Source organism: Buteo buteo, unplaced genomic scaffold (genome assembly GCF_964188355.1).
Source record: "Buteo buteo unplaced genomic scaffold, bButBut1.hap1.1 HAP1_SCAFFOLD_165, whole genome shotgun sequence".
NCBI classification, from domain to species: domain Eukaryota; kingdom Metazoa; phylum Chordata; class Aves; order Accipitriformes; family Accipitridae; genus Buteo; species Buteo buteo.
In genome coordinates, this window is record NW_027439329.1 from 6,445 (window position 1) to 31,038 (window position 24,594).

General features: G+C 54.0%; 1 long non-coding RNA gene across 1 annotated transcript; it reads left to right on the plus strand.

The window, feature by feature from the left end:
• The first annotated feature begins 7,777 nt into the window (after nucleotides 1–7,777).
• On the plus strand, nucleotides 7,778–17,285 carry LOC142028147 (uncharacterized). The gene is made up of 5 exons (XR_012649431.1): nucleotides 7,778–7,854; nucleotides 9,650–10,167; nucleotides 12,466–12,814; nucleotides 13,148–13,206; nucleotides 15,734–17,285. It is a non-coding gene; the product is annotated as an uncharacterized LOC142028147 (long non-coding RNA).
• The last annotated feature ends 7,309 nt before the right edge of the window (nucleotides 17,286–24,594 follow it).

Consider the following 24,594-nt stretch of genomic DNA (forward strand, 5'->3'; position numbering starts at 1 on the left):
TGGCTGGGAACCTCTCCTGACCCTTGCCAGCCCTGACCGCAGCTGCCAGACCCCAGAGAGGACGGGGGCCAGTACCGCCCCGCACTGCCCAGCCCTGCCGTGGGATGTGGCACCACGACTCACTCGAAAGTGGCAAGGCAGGAGCCAGCGTGCCAGGCGAGGATGAGGGAGCTGCTGCGCTCACCACTGCCATCCTCCTCTTCCTTGGCAGGCAGTGAGCTGGAGGTGGCCTCCTCGGGGTCTCCCGGTCAGAGCCCTGTCCCCCACCTGCCGTTGTGACAGACATTGGTGCATCCAGCACCAAGGTCCCGGGGCCTGGGACTGGTGCCAGGGTGTCCCTGCCCTGGTCCCAGGGCCAGGGATGGGGGAAAGGCAGCTGGGGTCTGAGGGTCTGTCCTGTTTTTGGCTGGGATAGAGTTAATTTGCTTCTGAGTAGCTAGTACAGTGTGTTTTGGATTTAGCGTGAGAATACTGTTGATAACACACCGATGTTTTAGTTGTTGCTAAGTAGCGCTTATCCTAAGTTAAGGGTTTTTCAGTTTCCCATGCTCTGCCAGCAAGCAACTGCACAAGAATCTGTGAGGGAGCATGGCCAGGACAGCTGACCCGAACTAGCCAAAGGGATATTCCATACCAGAGAACATCATGCTCAGTATACAAACCAGGGGGAGTTGTGCTGGGAGGGGCAGATCGCTACTCCGGCATCAGTCAGCAAGTGGTGAGCAATTGCATTGTGCATCACTTGTCTTTTCTTGGTTTCTTTTTGATTGGGGTTTTTGTTTTGGTTTGGTTTGTTATATTCCTTTTCAGTAGTAGTAGTATTGTTAGTATTACATTTTATTCTACTTTGGTCATTAAATCGTTCTTATCTCAACCCATGAGTTTTACTTTTTTTTCCAATTCTCCTCCCCATTCCACTGGGTGGGGGGAGAAGTGAGTGAGCAACTGCATTGTGCTTAGTTGCTGGCTGGCGTTAAACCACAACAGTCCTTTTTTGGTGCCCAATGTGGGGCCCAAAGGGTTGAGATAACGACAGATCTGACCAGAGCATGTTAAACCGAATTTGTTACAGCATTCATTATATTAGTTTAACAGTCGCTGGTCACAATATCGATTTATTGACTCTCAGAGTTGCGGTGCTCATTCTTAAGAGTTGTGTTATGTATCACCTCACTTGCCGTATATAGTCCCTGTGCTGCTGCTTATCACCCATAAGGTGAGGTGGATTAAAGTTTTCGCTTTGCTGTACTATGTAACAATGGTTTATGGTACGAGAAAATTATCAGTCATGGGACTAATCCGGTATCTGGACTCAGCATCGCTGTCACCCCCGTACTTCGGGAGGCATCTAGTGGGCATCATTAATAATTACACCTTTTACATTTTCTCCTCGGGGAGCCAACCGATGGGGGAGACATCTTCCCACATCTTCCCCTTCTCCTCCAGGCTAATTACAACAGTGTTTGAGAATTTTGCAAATTTTGAATGTCATTGGGAAGTTGAAACCAGCATGGTCCTATTTCTAGGAACCAGCACGTTCCTGAATGTGGTTCAGGTCTCATTTAGGGTTAAACAACTATTTAAAAATACCACCCAGAGATCAACCCCCACAACAGGCACTGCAGCTACTCAAGCCCCAGCGACGGGTGATGCAGCTGAACCAGAGATTCAACCAGTGCCAGTATCAATTGCACCTAAACAGAAGAAGAAATATAAAAAATCAGTTTGTGTAGTAAGAGAGGAAGATGAACAAGGGTCATCATGTGAACAGGAGGAAGAGGCAGAACCAGAGAATCACCCGATCCTTATCCCCGAGTGAGCTGCAGGATATGTGAAAAGATTTCAGCCGTCATCCAGGCAAGCACATTATCACCTGGCTGCTCTGATGCTGGGATGACAGAGCCAGTAGCTTGGAATTAGACAGTAGGGAAGCCAAGCAGCTGGGATCCCTTTCTAGGGAAGGGGGTGTTGACAAAGTGATTGCAAAAAAGACACAATCCTTCAGCCTCTGGAGGCGGCTTCTGTCAGGTATGAGGGAAAGGTATACCTTCAAGGAAGTTGTTGTGTCATCTAAGCAAGTGGACTACCATGGAGAGAGATATCCAGTACTTGAGGGAATTAGCCGTGCAGGAGATGGTTTGTTATGACCCAGACAATGTGCAGCTACCCACAGATCAGATGAAGACCACCGCACACAACCCATGTAGTGGAAGTTTACACAGAGTGCACCATCACCATATGCCAACTCATTGGCAGTAATGGACTGGAAAGACAAAGAGGGACCAACAGCGGATGAACTGGCTGGCTGACTCAGGCAATATAAGGAAAGTCTCCCTTCCTCCCTCGTCTCAGCTGTGGAGAAACTGCCAGACATACTAGCTGAGAAACTGTCCCGAGCATTTCAGCAATTTGAGGGTAAGTCCTGCCTCCCACCTGTACTGACCAATATCTCAGCTATTAGGAATAAGTGTCCCTCCACTCACGAGAGAGGAGATAGAAGGTACACGCCATGGGGTACCCTGTGGTCTCACCTGCGTGAACATGGAGAGGATATGATGAAGTGGGTTGGAAAATCTACGTTGGTCCTAGATGCACAGGTATGTGAATTGCAAGGAAAAACAATCACAGATGAGGGTTCTTCCAGGAAAATTGCTGCTCCAGTCTCTGATGGGCAGTGTGAGCTGTGTGCCAGACAGATTGGAAGGACAGCTCTTATTCCTGATCCTGTGAGAAGGAGCTTTAATCCATTTTTAGAAAAAGTGAATGGAGAATCCTATGACCAGGACTAGAGGGGCCCTGCCTCCAGCCAGGTGGAGGAGAGGGACAGACAGGTTTACTGGACTGTATGGATCCAGTGGCCTGACACATCAGACCCACATGAGCATAAGGTTCTAGGAGACACCAGTGCACAGTGTACCCTAATGCCATCAAGCTACAAAGGGGTAGAACCCATTTGTATTTCTGGGGGTGACAGGGGGATCCCAACACTTAACTGTATTGAAGGCTGAAATAAGCCTAACTGGGAATGAGTGGCAAAAACACCCCATTGTGACCGGCCCAGAGGCTCCATGCATCCTTGGCATAGGCTATCTCAGGAGAGGGTATTTTAAGGACCCAAAGGGGTATCAGTGGGCCTTTGGTATAGCTGCCCTGGAGGTGGAGGGAATTTAACAGCTGTCTATCCTTCCTGGTCTCTCTCAGGACGCTTCAACTGTGGAGTTGCTGAGGGTTGAAGAACAACAGGTGCCAATTGCTACCACAACGGTGCACTGGCAGCAATACCACACCAACTGAGACTCCCTGATTCCCATCTGTAAATTGATCCGCTGACTAGAGAGCCAAGGAGTGATCAACAAAACTCGCTTACCCTTCAATAGTCCTGTATGGCCTGTGCAAAAGTCTAATGGAGAGTGGAGGCTAACAGTAGACTATCATGGGCTGAATGAAGTCATGCCGCCACTGAGTGCTGCTGTGCCGGACATGCTAGAACTTCAATACAAATTGGAGTCAAAGGCTGGCAAGTGGTACACCACACTTAATATTGCTAATGCGTTTTTCTCAATCCCTCTGGCAGCAAAGTGCCAGCCACAGTCTGCTTTTACTGGGAGGGGCATCCAGTACACCTGGAATCAACTGTCCCAGGAGTGAAAACAGAGTCCCACCATTTGTCATGGACTAATCCAGACTGCACTGGAAAAGGGTGAAGCTGTGGAACACCTGCAGTACATTGATGATGTCATTGTATGGGGCAACACAGCAGAAGAAGTTTTTGAGAAAGGGAAGAAAATAATCCAAATCCTTCTCAAAGTTGGTTTTGCCATAAAACAAAGTAAGGTCAAGGGATCTGCACAGGAGATCCATTTTTTAGGAATAAAATGGCTAGATGGACATCATCGGGTCCCAATGGATGTGACCAACAAATTAGCAGCTATGTCTTCACTGTCTAATAAAAAAGACACAGGCTTTCTTAGGTGTTGTGGGTTTATGGAGAAAAGCTCTGCCTGGAGTCACTAGCAGAAAGTGCCAGGGGAGACCTGAGGCCAATCCCTAGGGTTTTGGAGTCAGGGATATTGAGGATCCGAGGCCCGCTATACTCCACATGAAAAAGAGATATTGGCAGCATATGAAGGAGTTCAGGCTGCCTCGGAAGTGGTTGGTACTGAAACACAGCTCCTCTTAGCACCCCAACTGCCGGTGCTGGGCTGGATGTTCAGAGGGAGAGTCTCCTCTACACATCGTGCAACTGATGCCATGTGGAGTAAGTGGGTCACATTGATCACACAGCGAGCTCACACAGGAAATCCCAGTCGCCCAGGAATTTTGGAAGCGATCACGGACTGGCCAGAAAGCAAAGATTTTGGAATATTACCAGAGGAGGAGGTGACACATGCTGAAGAGGCTCCACTGTATAATGAACTGTCAGAAAATGAGAGGCAATATGCTCTGTCCACTGACGGGTCCTGTCACATTGTGGGAAAGCATCAGAGGCAGAAGGCTGCTGTATTGGGTCCTATAGGACAAGTTGCAGAAACTGCTGAAGGAGAAGGTGAGTCAGTTTGCAGAGGTGAAAGCCATCCAGCTAGCGTTAGACATTGCTGAAAGAGAAAAGTGGCCAGTGCTCTGTCTCTATACTGACTCATGGATGGTGGCAAATGCCCTGTGGGGGTGGTTACAGCAACAGAAGCAGAGCAACTGGCAGCACAGAAGCAAACCCATCTGGGCTGCCGCACTATGGCAAGATATTGCGTCCCAGCTAGAGAATATGCTTGTAAAAGTATGTCACATAGATGCTCATGTACCCAAGAGTTGGGAGAACAAGACTGAAGTGGCTCAGGTGGATTTGGACTGGCAACATAAGGGTGAGCTATTTATGGCTCAGTGGGCCCATGACACCTCAGGCCATCAGGGAAGAGATGCAACATATAGATGGACTTGTGATCAAGGGGTGGACTTGACTATGGATACTATTGCACAAGTTATCCATGAATATGAAACATGTGCTGCAATTAAGCAAGCCAAGCAGTTAAAGCCCCTCTGGTATGGAGGGCGCTGGCTGAAATATAAAGATGAGGACGCCTGGCAGATTGACTATATTGCACTCCCATAAACCCGCCAAAGCAATGGTGGAAGCAACCACTGGGTGACTGGAAAGACATCCCGTGCCCATGTGACCACCCGGAACACTATCCTGGGCCTTGAAAAGCAAGTCTTGTGGCGACACAGCACCCCCAGAAAGAATTGAGACAGACAACGGGACTCATTTCTGAAACAACCTCATAGACACCTGGACCAAAGAGCATGGCATTGAGTGGGTGTGTCACATCCCCTGTCAAGCACCAGCCTCTGGGACAGTCGAACGGTACAATGGACTGTTAAAGACTACATTGAGAGCCATGGGGGGTGGAACCTTCAAACATTGGGATACATGTTTAGCAAAAGCCACTTGGTTAGTCAACACCAGAGGATCTGCCGATCAGGGTAGCCCTGCCCAATCAGAACTTTTAGGTACTGTAGAAGGGGATAAAGTCCCTGTAGTGGACACAAAAAACATGTTAGGGAAGACAGTCTGGGTTACTCCTGCCTCAGGCAAAGACAAACCCATTCATGGGATTGCTTTTGCTCAAGGACCTGGGTGCACTTGGTGGGTGATGTGAAAGGATGGGGAAGTCCAATGTGTGCCTCAAGGGGATTTAGTTTTAGGTGAGAATAGCTAATGATTTTAATTGTATGCTGTTAGTTGCTATATAACCCTGCCACTGTATGTTACCATTACTATAATTGTTATATGCTATATCAATGGTATTACAATAAGAATCACTTGGATTAAGCAAGAATGAACTTTGATAAAACTGAGCGAAGTGCAGTAGTGATGGGACCAGAACTGCCTTCAGCATGCAACAACCCAACATTGCACACCATCCTCCTGCTGCACCCAGTGTCACCCGCTTGACGCACCACACTGAAGCCCGATCCATCTCTTCCAACTGAGCAGACTTCACACCATCCCTCCTGCTCAGAAAGGCTGGTATGACAGATGGAGCCCAAAGTCATGCACTAAATGAACTCAACAGACATTTTATAGGGATGGCCTAAGATAGACTAAGGGAATGACATGTGTGTGTGTGTGTGTGTGTGTGTGTGTGTATCAAAGGACAGGAAAGGTGATGGGGATTGATTAGGATGCATTGGAAAGTATGGGACCTGAGCGTGACATAAATGGTATAGAATAAGGTGTGGGTACTGTCCTGGTTTCAGCTGGGATAGAGTTAATTTTCTTTCTAGTAGCTGGTATAGTGTTATGTTTTGGATTCAGTATGAAAAGAAAGTTGATAACACACTGATGTTTTCAGTTGTTGCTGAGTAGTGTTTAGACTAAGTCAAGGATTTTTCAGCTTCTCATGGCCAGCCAGCAAGAAGGCTGGAGGGGCACAAGAAGTTGGGAGGGGACACAGCCAGGACAGCTGACCCAAACTGGCCAAAGGGGTATTCTATACCGTGTGATGCCATGCCTAGTATATAAACTGGGAGAATTTGGCCTGCAGGGGGGATTGCTGCTTGGGAACTAACTGGGCATCTGTCAGCAAGTGGTGAGCAATTGCATTGTGAATCACTTGTTTTATATATTCCAATTATTTTATTATTATTATTGTCATTGTATTACTGTTATTATGATCATTATTTTTCTTTCCTTTCTGTCTTGTTAAACTGTTCTTATCTCAACCCACGAGTTTTACTTTTTTTTTCCCCCCCGATTATCATCTCCCCCATCCCACTGGGTGTGGGAAAGTGAGTGAGTGGCTGCACGGTACTTAGTTGCTGGCTGGGCTTAAACCATGACGCTATTCTTTTTGCTCTCCAGCTCTCTCTTTTTCTGTCTCCGTGTGCCTATTTCTTAATTTTCCCCTCTCTGCCCTGTAGCATCTAGCTATGTGGTTTGTTTTGTGTTGTTCCCCCCGCCCCGGTCCGGCCCTTCCCTCCATCGTTTGCTGTCCCGGCTCCCTGTCCCTGTTGTTTCATTCTTCCCTCTCTGTCCTGTTCTTTGTCTCTTTTCTGTCCTCCATCTCTCTCAGTCTGGCTCCCCGCCCATGTTCTTTCCTCCCTCTCTGTCACGCTGCCCGTCCCAGATTTTTCTTGCATCTCCATCCTGCTCCCCGTCCTTCTTCACCGGTCTCTGTGCTACTTCCCCGCCCTCTTTGTGCTGCCTCTCTCCCTGCTGTTTCTTTCTCCATCCCCGCCAGGCTCCCTGTCTTCCTGTCGCTGTCCCGTTCCCCGCCTCGTGCTTTCTCGCTGCACCCCCGCTGTCCAGCCAGCTGCCGCTTTCCTCACCCCCTCCCACCTTCCTGTGTCCTGTGCCATGCTCCTCATTTTTGGCAGCCCCCACTTCTCCTCAGCAGCGCATTGCTCCAGGAGCCAAATGTCTGTTCCCCGACGGACCGACGAGCGTGGCTCTGGGACCGGCTGCCGAGGTGTCTCAGCAGCAGGGGGAGCGTTGGGGGGGCCCCGAGCCCCGGAGCAGACTCGCTCGCAGGACTGAATAAACGCTGGCCGTCCGTCCCCTTTGCCCTCCGGGCTGCGTTTGCGCTCCCTTTGCACGGGGCGAGGGGCCGTGAGGGAGCCCACGGGCGGAAGAGGTGAGGCGCTGGGGGGGGTCGGGCCATGCCCCCCCTGTTCCTGCTGGGCTCCAGCTGCGAGCCGGGGCTGGAGGAGCCGCAGGTGCGGGCAGTGAGGCTGATGGGGACGGCCCCTCCCTGGAAAGGGGGGGCTGCCGGGGGAGGGGCCGGGGCGGGGCCGGTGGGAGCCCAGGCAGGAGCGGAGCGGAGCGGTGGCCGGGCTGCGGCTGCCCCTCGGGAGAAGGTGAGCGGGGCCGGGCGCCCCTCGGACCGCGAAGGTCGGAGGCGGGGGTGGCCCGGGGGAGGTGGGGGCCGCCTGTGCCGAGGCCGGGGGGGGGCCCTGGGGGCTCACAGGGGGGTTGGGAGCTGGGAGCACCGGGCCCCGTGGCGGGACTGCGCAATCGCCCGGCGGGTCCCGGGGAAAGCCCCGAGGAGGACGGCGGGGTCCGTGTCGGACGCACGGAGCGGCAGCGGGGCCGCGCCGTGCCGGGGCGGCGGCGGCGGGCGCTGCCCGGAGCCGGGCGGGGGGGGACTGGCCGGAGCCGGAGCCGGAGCCGGGCGGGGGGAGAGCGCCGGAGCTGCCCGGACCGGCGCTGGGGGCTCGGCGGGGACTGCGGCTGCGCCGGCGTGGGGGTGGGCGGAAACGGAAGCGGCGTCCCCTCGGGGTCAGGCAGCAGGGCAGGCTGCCTCCCGGGGCATGCCGGGAGCTGTAGTTTTCGCGGACTCGGCGGCCGGGCAGCAGCGCGGCTCTCGGGCGCGGCGTAGTCCTCGCTGCCGCCGCGGCCCCCGGAGTCCGACCAGGTCAGACTCGGGAGCGTTGCCGGTTTCGCGTGGTTTTCCGCGGGCTTCCCGCCGCTCCCCGACCAGCCGTGCGGACGCGCCTCCCGGGCGCATGCGCTGTCCTGCGCGTGGGGCAGCCCGGCGTTCGGTCGCCGGCTCCGGCCCCTCCGGCGCATGCGCGGTGTCCGGGAGCAGCGTGGCGGCGGCGGGCGAGCGCCGAGACCGCGGGTGAGGCGAGCGATCCCCCCCGGCGGGGGGCCGGGGCGGTGGCGGTGGCGGGGGGGGTGCCTCCCGCCCGCCGGCCGCCCGGGGCTGGCGGGACGGGAAGCTGCGAAGCGGCCGCTGCGGCAGGCTCCCGGTCCGCCGGAGGCGAGCCGGGCCAGGGCAGCGCCGGGCAGTTCCCCGAGAGCCGATAGAAGGGAAGAGGGGACGGAGGCGGGCACCCCCCAGGCGCGGCCAGCGGGCGCCTCCCCGAGTTGCCGGAGCTCCCCCGGCGCCTTCCCCCGGCGCCTTCCCCCGGCGCCTTCCCCCGGCGCCTTCCCCCGGCGCCTTCCCCCGGCGCCTTCCCCCGGCGCCTTCCCCCGGCGCCTTCCCCCGGCGCCTTCCCCCGGCGCCTTCCCCCGGCGCCTTCCCCCGGCGCCTTCCCCCGGCGCCTTCCCCCGGCGCCTTCCCCCGGCGCCTTCCCCCGGCGCCTTCCCCCGGCGCCTTCCCCCGGCGCCTTCCCCCGGCGCCTTCCCCCGGCGCCTTCCCCCGGCGCCTTCCCCCGGCGCCTTCCCCCGGCGCCTTCCCCCGGCGCCTTCCCCCGGCGCCTTCCCCCGGCGCCTTCCCCCGGCGCCTTCCCCCGGCGCCTTCCCCCGGCGCCTTCCCCCGGCGCCTTCCCCCGGCGCCTTCCCCCGGCGCCTTCCCCCGGCGCCTTCCCCCGGCGCCTTCCCCCGGCGCCTTCCCCCGGCGCCTTCCCCCGGCGCCTTCCCCCGGCGCCTTCCCCCGGCGCCTTCCCCCGGCGCCGCTCGGCCCGTGCGGCTGCCCCCAGCTCCAGCCCCTCCCATGAAGCCTGTGCTGTAGCCGCAGGCAGCCCCCGAGCCCTGTCGTGAGGGCAGCAAGCTGGCCCTCCGATGTTCTCGAGTCTCCCTGAACGTGGGTGCCGTTAGCAGCGGCGCGGGGAACGAGCGGCGTCTGCGGAAGCCCCTGCAGAAGGAGGGGCTCCGGCCAGGGTCGAGCTACGGTAATAACGGTCACTGCTGCCTCTTTCCCTCTCCCAGAGGCCACGCTGTGAGTGCGGTTGTCCGCTCGTCCCCGGGGATGCCGTTGACTGCAGCAGCCTCAGGCTCGCGTGGGCTGTCTCTGCCTGGCCTCCCTCTCCTCGCGGCGCGGGAGCACAGAGGGACAGGCGGAGCGCTTGCTGGCTGTGGACGGGAGCTGCTGAAGCTGGAGAGGCCACAGAAAGGTCGAGAAGAAGAAACGGAAGGCCGGCCGGCAGCTGCCTCCTGCTGCAGGCAAGAGAGAGCCTGCCTCTCTGGGTGTGGGAGGATCCCTCCTCGTAGTCCACAGCAGGTCAGACCGCCAGGGTCTGTATGCATGACCAGCAGCGCGGTACGGCCACGTAGTGAGCGAGCGAGCGAGGCTACGTGTCTAGGGGGCCTCATCTCGTAAGAGCTGCGAGGCGCTCGCGTGTTCCGTTATGTGGAGGACAGCCAAGCGACTGGAGTTACAGGAGAGAAGGAGAAGGAAGATTCTGAGCTGGCAAGGTCTCCTGGCAGCTCCAAGAGCGAGAGCTGTGGTGAGTCCTGGGCCCTCGGGGCCCTGTCGCTCCTCTTGTGCGTCCCGGACCCTCCCTCCCCCTCTCCTGGCCCCCTAGCTTTCTCGTGCTGCTGTGACGTTTGGGGTTTTTTTTGTTTTGTTTTGTTTTTTATTTTTATTTTGCTTCCCTGTACCTCTCCTCTTCTGTCTATTCTCTTGTCCTGCTCCCTCTTCCTCTCCCCCTTTCTCTCTCTCTTTCATTCGACTGCCCCCCTTTCTTTTTCTCTCTGCGTTCTTGTCCTGCTCCCTCTCCCCCCCCGCCCCCAGCCCCCCGTCTTTGTCCTGCAGTCAGTCGCTGTTTTTTCCTTTTCCATCTCCTTGTTCTGACCTGCATCTGCCTCTTCCCCCGCCTCCCAATTTCTCTACCCTGTTCCCTGGCGTTCTTCTCCTCTCTGCGCCTGTATGTGCTGCTCTGTGTCCCTGCCTTCCTATCTCTCTTCTTCCTACTTTCTGTTTCTCTCTCTATCCCTTTGTCTTGCTCGCTGTTGCTGTTTATTTTTGTCATTCTGGATCTCACTGTCCCCGTCCTCCTTCCTGTTCATCTCTTACTCTCTGTGACCCTTTGTGCTGCTTCCTGCCCCTTTTTTATTCACCCTCCCTCTCTCTGCAGGGCTCCTGATACCTCTCTTTCTAAATTCCCCAACCCCCTGTGCTTCTCACGGTCTCTGTCTCTGTCAGTGTCTCTCTCTCTCTCGTTGTCATCGTTCTTGTCTGTCGCTCTGTCTTGCTTCCTGTCCCGTCGTTTCTCGCTGTATCCCTTTGTCCCGCTCCCTGCTTGTATTCGTATTCCTCTCTGTCCTGAGGACCGTCCCAGTTTTTGATCTCCGTCCTGCCGCTGTCCTCATTTTTCCTTCTCTGCCATGTTCCCTGTCCCTCTTTCTGTCACTTTTCCTCTGTCCCTGCTGCTTATTTCTCCATCTCTGTCCAGACCCCTGTCCCGTCCCTTCCCCCCCCGCCCCGCCTTGCTGTCCCTCTGCCTTGCTTTCTTGTGCTACCTTTTCTGTCTGTCTTTCTCTGCCCCGTTCCCTCTCCCGCCCTTTCTAACTGTGTCTCCCGTCCAGCTAGCTGTCGCTGCTTTCTTTTTTCTGTTCCTCAGTATTTTTTTCTTTTTTCCATATCTCTCTCCCACTGCCCATCGCAGTTGGTTTTTTCCCCCTCCGATGCTGGCCTGCTCTTTGTCCCTTTTGTCTGTCTCCTCTCTGTCCTTCTGTCATGCTCCCTGTGTCTATTTAATCCCTTCATCTCTGTCCTGCAGCCCGTCGCTAATTTTTGTTCCTCTTCCGTCCCTTTGTCCTGCTCCCCGTCCTTGTCTCTCTTTCCCTTGGTTCTGCCTCCCGTCCTTTTTTCCTTTCTTGCTCCATCTCTCTGTCCTGCTCCCTATCCCTCCCGCGCTCTCTCTGTTTCTGTGTCCTTCCCCTTGCCTTTCCCCACGGTCTCTGTCTTGTTGTTCCCTCTTTGGTTTTCTTGTTTTCCGGGTGGCTGGGCCCGGCTACCCGCGGGGGTGCTTCGGCTGGGAGGTTTGGGGTGGGGGGCCTGGCCGTGCCGGTGATGGCGGGGAAATAAAGCCTGAAACGGCAATCGAGAAGCGATGCCCTGCCTGTGCTGGGGCTGCCCTGCAGAGGCGTGGGGCCGGGCCCTCTGCAGGTCCCGAGCACTCCCCGAAACTGCGTGTGGGGCCCCGGGGGTGCAGGCCTGTGGGGTGGCTACGCTCGGCGTCGCCCGTGGGCACTGCAGGGTCAGAAGTGGAGAACAAGTTTTCTGTTCCTGGGGCTTGACAACAGGCTCGCGTGGCTGATTTGGGGGCTCGGAAACAGACCGAGCTGCGCGGCTTTGGGCCCAGAAACAGAAGTCCGGCCCTGCGTGTTTGGGCCTTGAGAACAGGCTCAGCAGCCGGGTTTTTTTGGCTCCCAAATGGGCCCCGAGTCAGCTGGTGTGGGGGCCAAAAGCGGGAGCCGGCTTGGCTGGTTTTGCAGGTGGGTGGGAGGGTGTTGGGGGCTGCGGGGGGAAGCGGGGGGCGGGCAGGGTGCGTGGTCCCTCCCCGTAGATGGGGGTCTGGTTGTGTCGGACGCCGAAGTTCGGGAGGCCGGCACGCAGCAGGCCGAGCTCAACATCTGCGATGGTCTGTGGGGGCGAAAGGCGCTTTTCAGACCCCACGTGCCCTCTTTGAGTCCAGCTCTTCTTTCTGCGGTGCTCGGAATAGTTATTAAGTAATTAATCGCCCAAACTTAACGAATATTTACTTGGCGTGTAACTCTGATGTTTAATCCTAATGCTCCAGTTCTGACAGCAGTTGATATGCAACCTTATGGAAAGCCCAGACCGTTGCACGTAGCTGGAGCTTGTAAGGAGAAGCAGCTGAAATCAGCCGGAGCTTCAGTGCGGAGCTGGGGCTTCAACGAGCCAGAACTGTAGCAAGCGGGAGCTGGAACGAGGCGGGGTGTCCGCTGTCTGGAGCGTGCATTAGCCAGAGGCAAAAGTACCTGCGGCTGTAACGAGCAGGGGGCACGATTAGCTGGAGCGTCTTTTCGCTGGAGCGTCCGTCGGCCGGCCTGCGCTCCCAGCACGGCGGAAGAGCGGCCGGGCGCAGGCAGGGCTGTCCGCAGCAAGCAGCTCCGAGCAGCAGGGAGGTGAGTTGTCCTTCTGCCAGCGGGGAGCCCGGCCTCTTCCCTCGGGCATGCAATCCACGCCACGCTCCTCTCTCTGCGTGGAGTGTCTCTCCCGGTCCGTTCCCGCGGGCAGAAGCGAGGTGGGGGTCCCCCGGCTCACCTGGGGCAGCCCCCCCTCCCCGCGAGGGGGCACGGGCGAGGTGTCGTCGTCCCCTCGGTACCGGGCAAAGGGGAGAGAAACCGGCTGGCGGGAGCTCCTGGGGTGCAGAGCCCTTCCGGCAGAATCCTCCCCTGTCTTTTCACCGTTGGCTGGGTGTGACAAGCAGGTTCATTTCTTTGTCTCTCTTCTCCCAGCGTCACCTTCCGCGTCACACGAAGAAAATCCTGCGTGGTTAATTCCGCTTGCTGCTCAGGTAATCGCACGTATCGGGCTGCGGGAGCGGAGAGAAACACTTGCGAGTTCGAGGGCACTACAGATGCTCCACGTTAAACCCACAGAGAAGGCAAATTTGCTGCTAGTGCCGAAAAGCTGATGGAAAAATTGCTGTTAACAGATCGTGCCCTGTTCCTGAACTGGTCTCTTGATGTGTTTTTGTTTCAGGTGAAAGAATGAAATTTCCTGTCTGGTAAATTCAGAGCTGCCTGTTAGCTTCATTAGGGGGTCGAGTGTTTCTCTTCTCTCTGTTCATACTGATTTTATGGGCAAGCTGGAAATAGCCTTTTACTTTTTTATGTATAACTGAATTCTTAGGAATATGTGGTGTCCCTGTAGTTCATTTTTGAGCACCTAGATGCCAGTAGAAATGTAATGAGTGAAACATGATGGGAACTGGTACTTGATTTTTATTTGGTTTTTTTTTTTTTTCCCTTCCCCATTAAGAGTGTTGATGGCACGTTGTCCCGTGGCACAATCCCCATTCCGTTCAGCGGAGTCTTCAGTCTAGGACTTTTAAGTGAAAAAGTTTGTCCTTCCAAAAAGGGACTAGTCATTCCTAGGACCGAGGCATAGACTTGCAAGGAGAGTCGCTTAAGTACGTGATCGGAATGAAGGCCAACTTTCAGTTGATGTTGCTGCTGTTGGTCTTTGCTTTCATTGATTTCTCCACCACTCCCTCATGGTTGGGAGCTCTGAATCGTAATGTTTTTCAGTCTCTAACACATTTCCACCCCCACCCCTCAAAAAAAAGCAGAGGCAGTGTCTGAAAGTTAATTAGTTTCCTCACAAATGCGTGAGTAAATAAAATGTGAGTTATGATGATTAAAACCATAGAAATGACACCAGTCTTGCAGATCTGGACTATTTCTGAACAGGCATTCATCACATGCAAAAGCCGTCAGGGTACGGATCACCTGCGCTTCATGCTCTGACAAGACAAAATGCTGAGGCAGGGATGAGCTCTGAAAGAAGAAGGGGGGAAAAAAAAAAAAAAGAAGGATACAGGGTCACGGTTTTGTTTTGTTGTTGTTTGTTCTTCGAGAGTGCAATATTGACTGGTGCCAGCCTGCAGAGCTCTTCTGCTGCCTGACCTCTCCTTCTCTTTCGTGGCTGTAATTGTCGTTTGGATAATTGTAGAAGAGCAAGTAAGTTATTTGCCTCTGTGAATGTGCTGGTAATACCAGGGAGGCAAATGCTTGAACCAGTAGTGAATAACTGGGCTACGAGTAGAATTTCTGAAGGAAGAACAGCAGCAGCAACAGGAAGCAAATAGCAAGTGACCAAAAACTTGCGTGTGTCAAACGCATCAAAGCTTTCTTGCCGAATGTTGTTTGGCAATATGTTCCAAATGGCTTTTTTTGGTAAACGTAAATTTTCAGGAAGTTCAGGGCTGTGTGTGGCAAGACGTGTCCCTCTGCGTACGCGTCCTGCTACGGAAATAGCATGGGTCAGTGGCAAGTCCAGCGGCAGGGCTGCTGTTCCCTGCTCTCGACGTTGCCGTAGTAGTGTTGCAGTATTTAGACCTTCACGGACGGGCTGAGGAATGGAAGGAGAATGCCCGTTTTCTGTAAGGGCTCAGAATGCCGACCCTTTTCTCTGCCTGCCGCTCCCCTGTGCGTGAGATGAAGCTGTTTTATTTTTCTCCCTTGTTCCTGGTCTAAATATTTCTGGAGCTGTTCCTGCTGTGGGTTTGCAATTGGTGTTACTGCGTGTTTGTAGCGTTCTGGCGATGGGTCGTTTCTACTGTGGCGAAGCGTCGAGATACGGTTTTGGGTTTAAAGCGTCAGAAACTACGTTCACCGGAACCGGTAACTCGCGGCGTAGGGGAAACCGATCTGGCGCGTGCAGCTGTGCTCGCAGGGGTGCTCGGTGGCTCCTCATCAAAACGGCAGGGTGCGTGCGTGGACATCCGTAGGGTTGCGCTCTGGGTCCGAGAGCGTTAACGTATTTTTGCTGTTGGAAGATGGAATGGAGCGTGTGCCTGTTAAATCTCAGGGCGGTCAAAAGCTAGGAGGGACCCTGAGCGGGTTTGGTGGCACAACTGCGGTTTTAAAAGATCTTGCCCGTTTGGAGCAACGGCCTGGAAATAATGATTCCTTTTTTGCAACGAGGCAGTTCACAAGGACAGATGTGTTGCTGTGCTCTTTAGCAAAAATACTCAACTTGGGACGTATAGGGTGATGAAGCCTCGGCTGTACTAAGGCTTGAGAAAATGTAGGTAGGTCTCCATGTGTGTCACCTGCGTGTATCTAGGAAAGTGAGTTCTAGTGAAAGTAAAGTTGCCAGTGAGTCAAAAAAGAAAGGAAAAAAAAAAAAAAGCACAGTTGTCTGAAAAATGCAAAAGCTCTAGTGGCCCGTGTCAACAACCGTACCGAAGATGACGCAAAAATAGTTTTTCCTCCGCTCAGTCGTACTGTCTTCACAAACCTTCACAAAAAAAAAAAAAAAAGGCAGCTTTGGGTTCCTACCCAGCTTTGTGCTAATGTTTTTTTTTCTTCTCTCAGCTGGATGTCAGCTGGCACCGTTTTGCCGTGGTTGCCCTTTCTTCTGCCGTGACGGTACGAGACAGACGGAAAGATTCCGTAGTGGCCTGCAAGTACAAGGTACGCCTACGATGTGTGTCTGCGTTTTTGCAAAGGTACTTGCGGTACGGACTTTAACGTTGAGAGTGTGCCAGCTCTCCTTCTACTTTTTTTTACATGAAATATTTTAACACAAATACTAAAAATAAGTTCTGTTCTGGAGCATGTTACACCTATACAAAGTTTACTTCCCTCAGTTTATTTTCTCTTCCTGAAAGCATAATCTTCTGTTTCTGTGTGCTTGCTAGTAAATGATACTGTGAAGCTAATTTTGTACTAAAAGAGGGAAGAAACTGTTCGTAAGAGTTCAGCTGTTCAGAAGAAACAGACTTTGTTTTCATGATAAAACCTTTATGCTTTTACAGTCAATGATTTTTTTTTTTTTTTTAAATATCTTATAGTAGTACTCAAAAACGTTACGGAGATAATTAGCATCTGTACTAAAAGCAGTCAAGGTCAAAGAAGAGACGCGGGCAAAACAGGACAAATGGGCGTCGCATCTGTGTGTTTTCCAGGCTTTCCCAGGAAGCATTAGCAGCCTTGTAACTAGTGACAGTGAGGCCTGAGGTGGTTTTGATGAGTTACTGCTTCAGTAATGTATTTTTTCCTTTAACCTACAGTGTGTAATTGTGACTTCAGTTGGAAAGAGATTTTCCAAAATGGAAGTCTTTCTCTCTCAAAGAAATTTTGTTTTATGAACTTCCCATCAGAGTGGATCTTCAGAGGTGATCGACTTGACAGTAGAAGTCATCAGTAACAAGACTTTTCACTCTCTTTAAAAAAAGAGGGGAAAAAAAAAAAAAGTCAATTTCCTTCCAAAGACCCAAGCACAGCCCATCTTCCTAAAGTTGATGGCATCGCTGGTCTTTGGTTTCTCAGTTGTAGCAGTCGAGATAACATGAAAACGTGTTGCTCTGCATGCTTCAGTACTGCCAAAAGCATTAGGAAACCCACCAGTCCTTTTTGGTAGTCTGAGGTATTGCAGCAGTGGGGATTTTACAAATTGACTTGCATTGTTTAAACTGTAACTGCCAAATAGCTGTAGTATATGATTTGTTAGGTGTATGTAAGCAGTTAGGTATTTGTCTAAATGTTTAAAAAGAGAGGCAACTGAATGTTATGGGTTTTTTTTTTTTCCTGATGTTTTGACGGAGTGCTCTGAAGTACTTTCTTTCTGTCTGGCTTTCAATGGTGCGTGTCCCTGGCAGTTCAGTAGCACCTCTCTTGGGCAGCTCAGCTGGCCAGGTGTCCCTCCGCGTTATGCAACACGCACAAAAACCCCTAGTCCCATTAAAACTGTGTACTTTGGAGAGAGAGAATTTAATGGTATGAATTCAGAGCTGTGCAAGTTAAGGTAATGGAAAAGGAAAATCAAATACTTATACTATAAAAGTATTTTTATTGGATGTATATAAACATGGGCACACCTTTTTAGTGTAAAGTGAATGATTGAGATTTATTCTTTATTTTTCATTTTGCTCTTTGAAGTTTTCCACTTCGCTTTCAGCTTTATTCACCAAACGAGCAAGATGCAAAGCAGCAGCAGCAGCAGCAGCGCAAGGGCTGTAGCTGTTGCGGTGGATCCATAAGCGTAGATTCTGATTGTGTACGACCTCGTCCCGCAGCCTCCCAGGGTTATCTCCCTGCAGCAGTGCCGTAAGGAAGGGAGGAGACGTTTTCCAACACCGGCGAGAGCGTTTACTTGTATGCTAAGAAGGTGTTCAAAATGGTATCGATTAGCCTAAGTGCTGATTTTAAGTGTTCCAATCGCTCTTAACTTGTAAAGGAGGTGGTGTATTTCGAGCTGACCTGTTCACCTGGCATCCTCCTTTAGCTCAGCGACTCTTCTTGTGCACCCCCAGCCTCTGCTGGCAGGGCGGTATGAGAAGCTGGAAGGTCCCTGACTTAGTCTAAACGCTGCTTAGCAACAACTACAGCATCGGTGTGTTGTCAACATTGTTCTCATTCTAAATCCAAAATGGCCCTGTACCAGCTAGTCAGAAGAAAATGAACTTTATTCCAGCCGAAACCAGGACAACCCCAAACCCCCTGATTCTGGGTCTGCAACGGAAAAAACCAAACAAATTTGGGACTCCTGGGAAAGCCAAATCCGCCTGGATTGGTGCAGCTGGAAAGCAAAAAACCCACCCCATTTTCATGCACAAAACCGCAACCAAAAGATCACCCCTTTTTATGTTGTGGAAAAGCACTGAAACACACCCCAAACTGAGTATTTTGAAAAAGCAGAAAACTCCCCAGTTTGGGGAAGATTGGGGGTGAAGCACAGGCAGTTTGAGGGGTGTTGCCGGGGGTCCTCCCAGTGTGGATGATCTGGTGTGGATGCTCTGTTGCGGGTTATCCCAGGCGAGTTACCTGCTGTGGATCATCCTGGGTGGACTCCCTGGGGTAAGGTCATCCCCACCCGTGTCCCCCCCATGCACCTTTGTACCCTCACCTACCCTCTCCCCCGCTTGTGTTTCTCCCCCATATGCCCCCTGCTGCTCCAGCCCGCCCCCTTCACCCATGCGAGTTTTTAACCCACGCGAGTTGTTTCCCCCCGCGTCCCCTGCTCTCCTATCTCCTGCCCCCCCCCGCTTCCTTTCCCTCCTCTATATTCCACCCCCCCCCACCACCACCCGTCAGGCTCCAGACCCCTGGCATGCTGCCTGCACCCCATTCTCTGTCATTTTTTCTTCTTCTTTTCCTTGCAAGTTGTTGTTGTTGTTGTTGTTTCTTTTTAATGATTAGACTGTTTTCGTTTCAAGCCACGAGTTTTCTCACTTTCGCCCTTCCGCTTGTCTCCCCGTCCCACTGGGGGCGGTGGAGCGAGTGAGCGGTCGCGTGGGGCTTTGTTGCTGGCTGGCGTTAAACCACGACACGAGGTGAGTTGCAAGCCCTGCCTGGCTAATGCTGGAGGCTCTCTATGTTCGTCCTGCCATCTTGACGGGCCGTCCTTGTTCTTCATTGCCGCTTTATAGCGAGCGCCTCTCGCTCTGTAAGCGGCAGTACTGGGGCCGTGCAGGTACTGCGTGTTGCAGGCAGCAAAGGGCAATTGCGTCGCTTGCTGGCGGGAGCGGCAAGGAGTGCGGAGCCACGCTCCTGTAGGGAGCAAAGATGGAACCTCGAGGGCTCTACGGTCATCTGCTGAGGACTACTAATATCCCGACAGGCCTCTTTGCTATCCCTGCTTCACGGCTGATTCCTTTGCACGCCGGAGGGCGGGGCGGTAAGTAAGTAACACCGTGCAGCGTCTCTTCGATAAGAGACAAGCCCCGCACAAGAAGCCTTGCGTGCGCGCAGGACTGGGAGAGCAGAGTTCTGACGGCACGGAGGTGAGGAAAGGTGCGCCCACCCCAACTGAGCCCCAGGGTCGCCAGGGTATCGCTCGCTTGCAGGTGGGCCGCTGGCATCTGGTGCGCTGGGACGCGGCGTTTCCTGCTGAACAGAGCTGCCCCTCTGGCACAGAGCAGCTTTGGGTCTCTTGTGGCCTGCCTTCAGGCTGTCAGCTGAACCAGGCGTTATTTTTTGTTTTTAAAATCTGTCGCCAGCATCTGTTGACTGGCTGCTGTCACTCCCGCAACCCTGATGCCACATGCAGAGGGATACAGCGGTCCCTGGGGGCTTGGTCCAGGGGACCACCCCCCGCTCCCCCCTGCCGTTTGCAGGCTCCCTGTGCTGCTTCTCCTCTCTAGATAATGGGGTGGGGGGGCAGGGGCAGAAGCGACCACCCGACTTGTCTGTTCTTTGCACTTGACTGCTGTAAACGCTCCAGGCACTCGGGTGCTTTTTGGAACGGAGGCGCTGAAGATGACTGCCCGGGCTGCGAGTGGGGAAAGGGCAGGGCAACGTAAGCCCTGTGCCCCCAGTAAGTAGTTGCCGCCTGTGTCTGGTCTCTGCTGGGCTGAGCTGTCAGTCATCCCTCGTGCAGCCGATACTCCGAAGAGGATCGTTGTGGGGATGCTGCTGCCCGGCGACCAAAATGGGGTCCTACAGCTCGGAGGCTGCAAAGGCGCGGTGGTGCCCCTGTAACGGCACCCGTGGTCCAACGGTAACGGCAGTGCGGCACGGGGGGAGAGTGCCGCCGCGCTCGTTGCTTCCTCCCGGTAAGGAAACGCCGGTGCCGCCCCACGTGCGCGGTGTGGGCGGGCGCTCAGCGCGCAAAGCGCGGAACAGCAGCGCCGGCGTCGCACAGGTGCGCAGCAGCGCCGCCGCCTCGGGTGCTGCCGCCTTGTGGGCAAAGTGTGGTACTGCGGCCCGGCGTTCGCGCGCCGGCCCTGACCCCTCCGGCGCGCCGTCCGGGAGCACCGTGGCGGCGCGCAGGGCGCGGGTCTCGGCGGCAGCGGGCGAGCGCCGGGACCGCGGGTGAGGCGAGCGACCCGCTCCGGCGGGGGCGGTGGCGAGGGGTGCCTCCTGGCCGGCCGGGGCTGGCGGGACGGGAAGCTGCGAAGCGGCCGCCGCGGCGGCAGGCTCCCGGTCCGCCGGAGGCGAGCCGGGCCAGGGCAGCGCCGGTCAGTTTCCCGAGAGCCGATAGAAGGGAAGAGGGGGCGGAGGCGGGCACCCCCCAGGCGCGGCCAGCGGGCGCCTCCCCGAGTCGCCGGAGCTCCGACACGGCGTCGCGGCAACCGCGCATGCGCGGGGGCGCTCCTGGCGTTGCCCAGCAGCCGGAGCGCGTTACGGCAGCCCGGCAACCGCGCATGCGCGTTGCGCCTTTTACGGCGCTCGCCGCTGTTGCCTGGCAACCAGAGCGCGACACGACGCCTCGGCCACCGCGCATGCGCGGCTGCGCGGTTTACGGCGCTCCTGCCGTTGCCCAGCAACCGGGGCGCGTTACGGCAGCTCGGCAACCGCGCATGCGCGGTGCGCCTTTTACGGCGCTCGCCGCTGTTGCCTGGCAACCAGAGCGCGACACGACGCCTCGGCCACCGCGCATGCGCGGCTGCGCGGTTTACGGCGCTCCTGCCGTTGCCTGGCAACCAAAACGCGGCCCTGGCGGTCGGGAGCCGCGCATGCGCGGTGGCGGCTCTTGCCGCCCTCCTGCTGTTGCCTGGCAACCAAAACGCGGTACAGCAGCTCGGGAGCCGCGCATGCGCGGTAGCGGCGCGTTTCTCCTGCGCTCTCTTCCGCCACCTATTGAACAGAGTTCGGTACTGCGGCTGGCGTGCCGCGCATGCGCGCTGGCGCGTTGCGCCAAGCGCTCGCCGCTGCCACCCCGCGACCAATGTTCGGTACTGCAGCTCGGAGGCTGCGAGTGCGCGGGGCTGCCCCGGTCCTGCACGTGCCGTCCGACGGTAACGGCAATGCGGCACCGGCGGGAGGTGCCGCCGCGCTCGTTGCTTCCTCCCGGTAAGGAAACGCTGCCGGCAAGGAAAGCTGGCACGGGCTGTCGCTCCCCGGCCTCCCTCTCCTCGCGGCGCGGGAGCACGAAGGGACAGGCGGGGCGCTTACCGGCTGCGGGCAGGAGCTGCTGCGGCTGAAGCTGGAGAGGCCACAGAAAGGTAGAGAAGAAGAAATGGAAGGCCGGCCGGCCGGCCGGCCGGCAGCTGCCTCCCGCTGCAGGCAAGAGAGAGCCTGCCTCTCCGCGTGTGGAAGGATCCCTCTTTGTAGTCCGCAGGGTCCGTATGCAGCACCGACGGTGCGGTACGGCCACGTAGCGTGCGAGCGAGCGAGGCTCCGTGCCTAGGAAGCCTCGTCTTGCAAGACCTATGAGACGCGTGTTCTCCTAGGGGGAGGACGGCCGTGCCGCCGGAGTTACAGAAGAGGAGGGGAGCGGGAGAGGAGCAGAAAGAAGCGCCTGAACTGGGAAATTCTCCTGGCAGCGCCAAGAACAAGAGATGTGGTGAGCCCCGGGCCCTCGGGGCCCTGACTCCCCTCTTCTGCGTTCTGGTCCCTCCCTGCCCCTCCCCTGGTCCCCTCTCTTTCCCACACCGCTGCCTGGTTTTTTTCTTTTTTCTTTTTTTTTTTCTTTTTCTTTTTCTTTCCTCCCTTGTACCTCTGATACTGAAAAGCCGGTCGAAGAAACTCCCTAAGACTCGTTTTGGAGTTTTAGAAAGCAGGCATTCTTCATTGCAGCGCTGGATGCACGGGGGATAGTTCCACCTAGCGTGCATGCCACAGCTTTAGCACAAACAGGTTATATAGAATAAGTAATTGCATGTTAATCAGATTAGAATACATATACGTAAAAACGATGGCAACCGATTATCATAGTACTGCCTACATCCGATCACGCGCAATGAAGGATCCGTTTGAGTCGAAGGGCCGCTTTTGCGACCACCGACCCATTTGAAGTTCTTGCTGGCTGTCCTTGAAGTCTTTATTCTTGTCCTTGTTCTTTGATCTTGAAGCTTAACGCAGTTTCAATCACGTGTGGTCGGTTTCAGCATTGTTCTCGTCTAGCGTACAGGAACATCTAGTCATAAGAGCAAAGAACTGCAAAACTTAGGAGTACCTACCTCTGCTAGTCGATTGCTTGGCTATACTTTTGTCTATTGTTTCAATGGTAGTGTTAGTATAAGATTTCTAATAATTATTTACCAAATCTCACTTTTGCAGTCACCTAGCAGCAAACCAGTTTCCACAGCTGGTACAAAATATTAAAACCATCCCAATATTTAGACGGGCCATACAGAATGTATGGAAATATGCTATCAGAGGTGTCTGAGGGGCAGGGGGAGCGCCGGGGGGCCGCCCCGAGCCCCGGAGCAGACTCGCTGGCGGGACTCGATAGGCACGCGACCGACTGAATAAACGCTGGCCGTCCGTCCTCTTTGCCCTCCGGGCTGCGTTTGCGCTCCCTTTGCACGGGGCGAGGGGCCGTGAGGGAGCCCAGGGGAGGAGGAGGAGGTGAGGCGCTGGGGGGGTCGGGCCGTGCCCCCCCTGTTCCTGCTGGGCTCCAGCTGTTGCAAATATTCTGGTAAAGAAATCAAAATTTAATCACATAGAAGAGTTAGCTTTGATTAAGAAGTAAAATTGTGAAGCATAACGTATAGGATTGTTAAGTTTGAAACGTAGCCATAGAAACTTTAGGAGCTGTGTTACGCGTGACTCTAGGAACCTTAATATTGTTAAAGTTTGAAAGAGCTAACCCTAGAAACCTCACCAGGAAGTTACTGGCTTTTCTACGTTCTGTTTCAGGAAACTAAGGAAACTGTCGTGGACACCAGTTTGCTGCTTGGAAACCCCCTTACCCTTCCCATCTCGATTTGAGCATCGAAGATGCCAGTCAGCAGAGCTAAGTGTAACTGACCAATGATTGTTTTTAAATAAGGCTATTGATAAGGTTATACAATCAAAGGACCGATCGTTATAAAGGTTAAATTTAAGAACGAGCATAGTATGCATTTTTACAGAAGGAGCTTAGGTAACAATGACCCGACAGAAAAAGTCTGTGAAAACTGATGGATTTTGATACTAAGTGGGGCACGCCTTTGGAGGAGCGATCCCCCGTGTCCCCAGCGCTGCGATAAACAAAGTGCCTGCTTCTTAACTTCACGTTGGTGTTAAGGAGTTTTATTCTGTATTTTGGTAACGGTTTTGGCGACCCAGATGAGACCTTGCGAGTGAGACTGGACGAGATTGAGTGTCGATCGAACTCCGGCCGGCACCGAGGTATTCTCGGGGAGAACCGTCACCCTCGACTCGCAAAGCTCCTCGCAGCGTTCCCTGGAAAAAAGGTGAGGCGCTGCTGCTTTGGAATTTGTTTGGAAAGCCTGCCCGTGAGGCGTGGCGAAAGCTTTGCAGGGTTGGGGCTTGGAGGGTACCCGTCTGCAGTGGAAGCCTAGGCGTCTGCCCGTAAGTCATAAGCGAAACCTATTGCTGGGTTGGACTTTGTGTATTATTTGGGACAATTGTCATTTGCATTTGTTTGGTATTTGGTATTTGAATGTATAGAAGTATAATGGCAGTAGCAAAATTGTTTAAGAATAAGAGTGCAGGAAATGGAACTGCTGATGAAAAGATACCAAAAACATCAGCGTCGGGATGTTTATTGGCACGTTGGGGTGAGTCGCAGGAAAAATGGTAAACAAACAGAGCTTACAGTTACAATACTATATTGCAATTACTGTCGTTTTGTAGGAGAGAGAGTAACTGGAATAAAGTGCCATAGGTAGATTTGTTCTTTTTAAGTGAACGTATCTGACGGGGACCGGAAGGGAGTCTCCCAGCAGAACCTCTGGTTACAGCTAAACTGGGAGAACAGAAAATTGAATTTGCATTGACACTAGAGTCACCTTTTCAGTTTTAAATACCTTAGAGGGAGAGTTAAGTTTTGAAGAAATTGGTGGTGTCGGTGCAACAGGTGAACGAGAAACTAGACCCTTCTTTAAGTCTTTCACAATGAAATTAGGAAAGCAACGGGTCACTCAGCAGTTTTTGTATGTGCCAGATTCTCCTAAACTCCTGTTAAGGAGAGATCTATTTGAGAACTTAGAGGCAGAAATTAAATTTAAAAATGGAGAGATTAAAATTTTAATTCCAGAAACTAAACGTATCGAAGCAGTGGCTTTGTTGTTAACAGGATGGTTACCGACAGCAGAAGATTATACCAGTCAAAGTCTAATGCTGTAATTCCAATCGTCTGGACTGGGAAGTTCCTGGTAAATCCGAAAAGCAGAACCTCTGAGAGTTGATTTAAAGCCAGGATGGAATCCGGTAAGAATGAAACAATACCCCCTAAAACCGGAAAGTCAGAAAGGGTTAGTAATGGTAATACAAACATTTTTAAGATACAAATTGTTAACAGAATGTGAATCCAGATATAACACCCCGATCTTGCCTGTTAA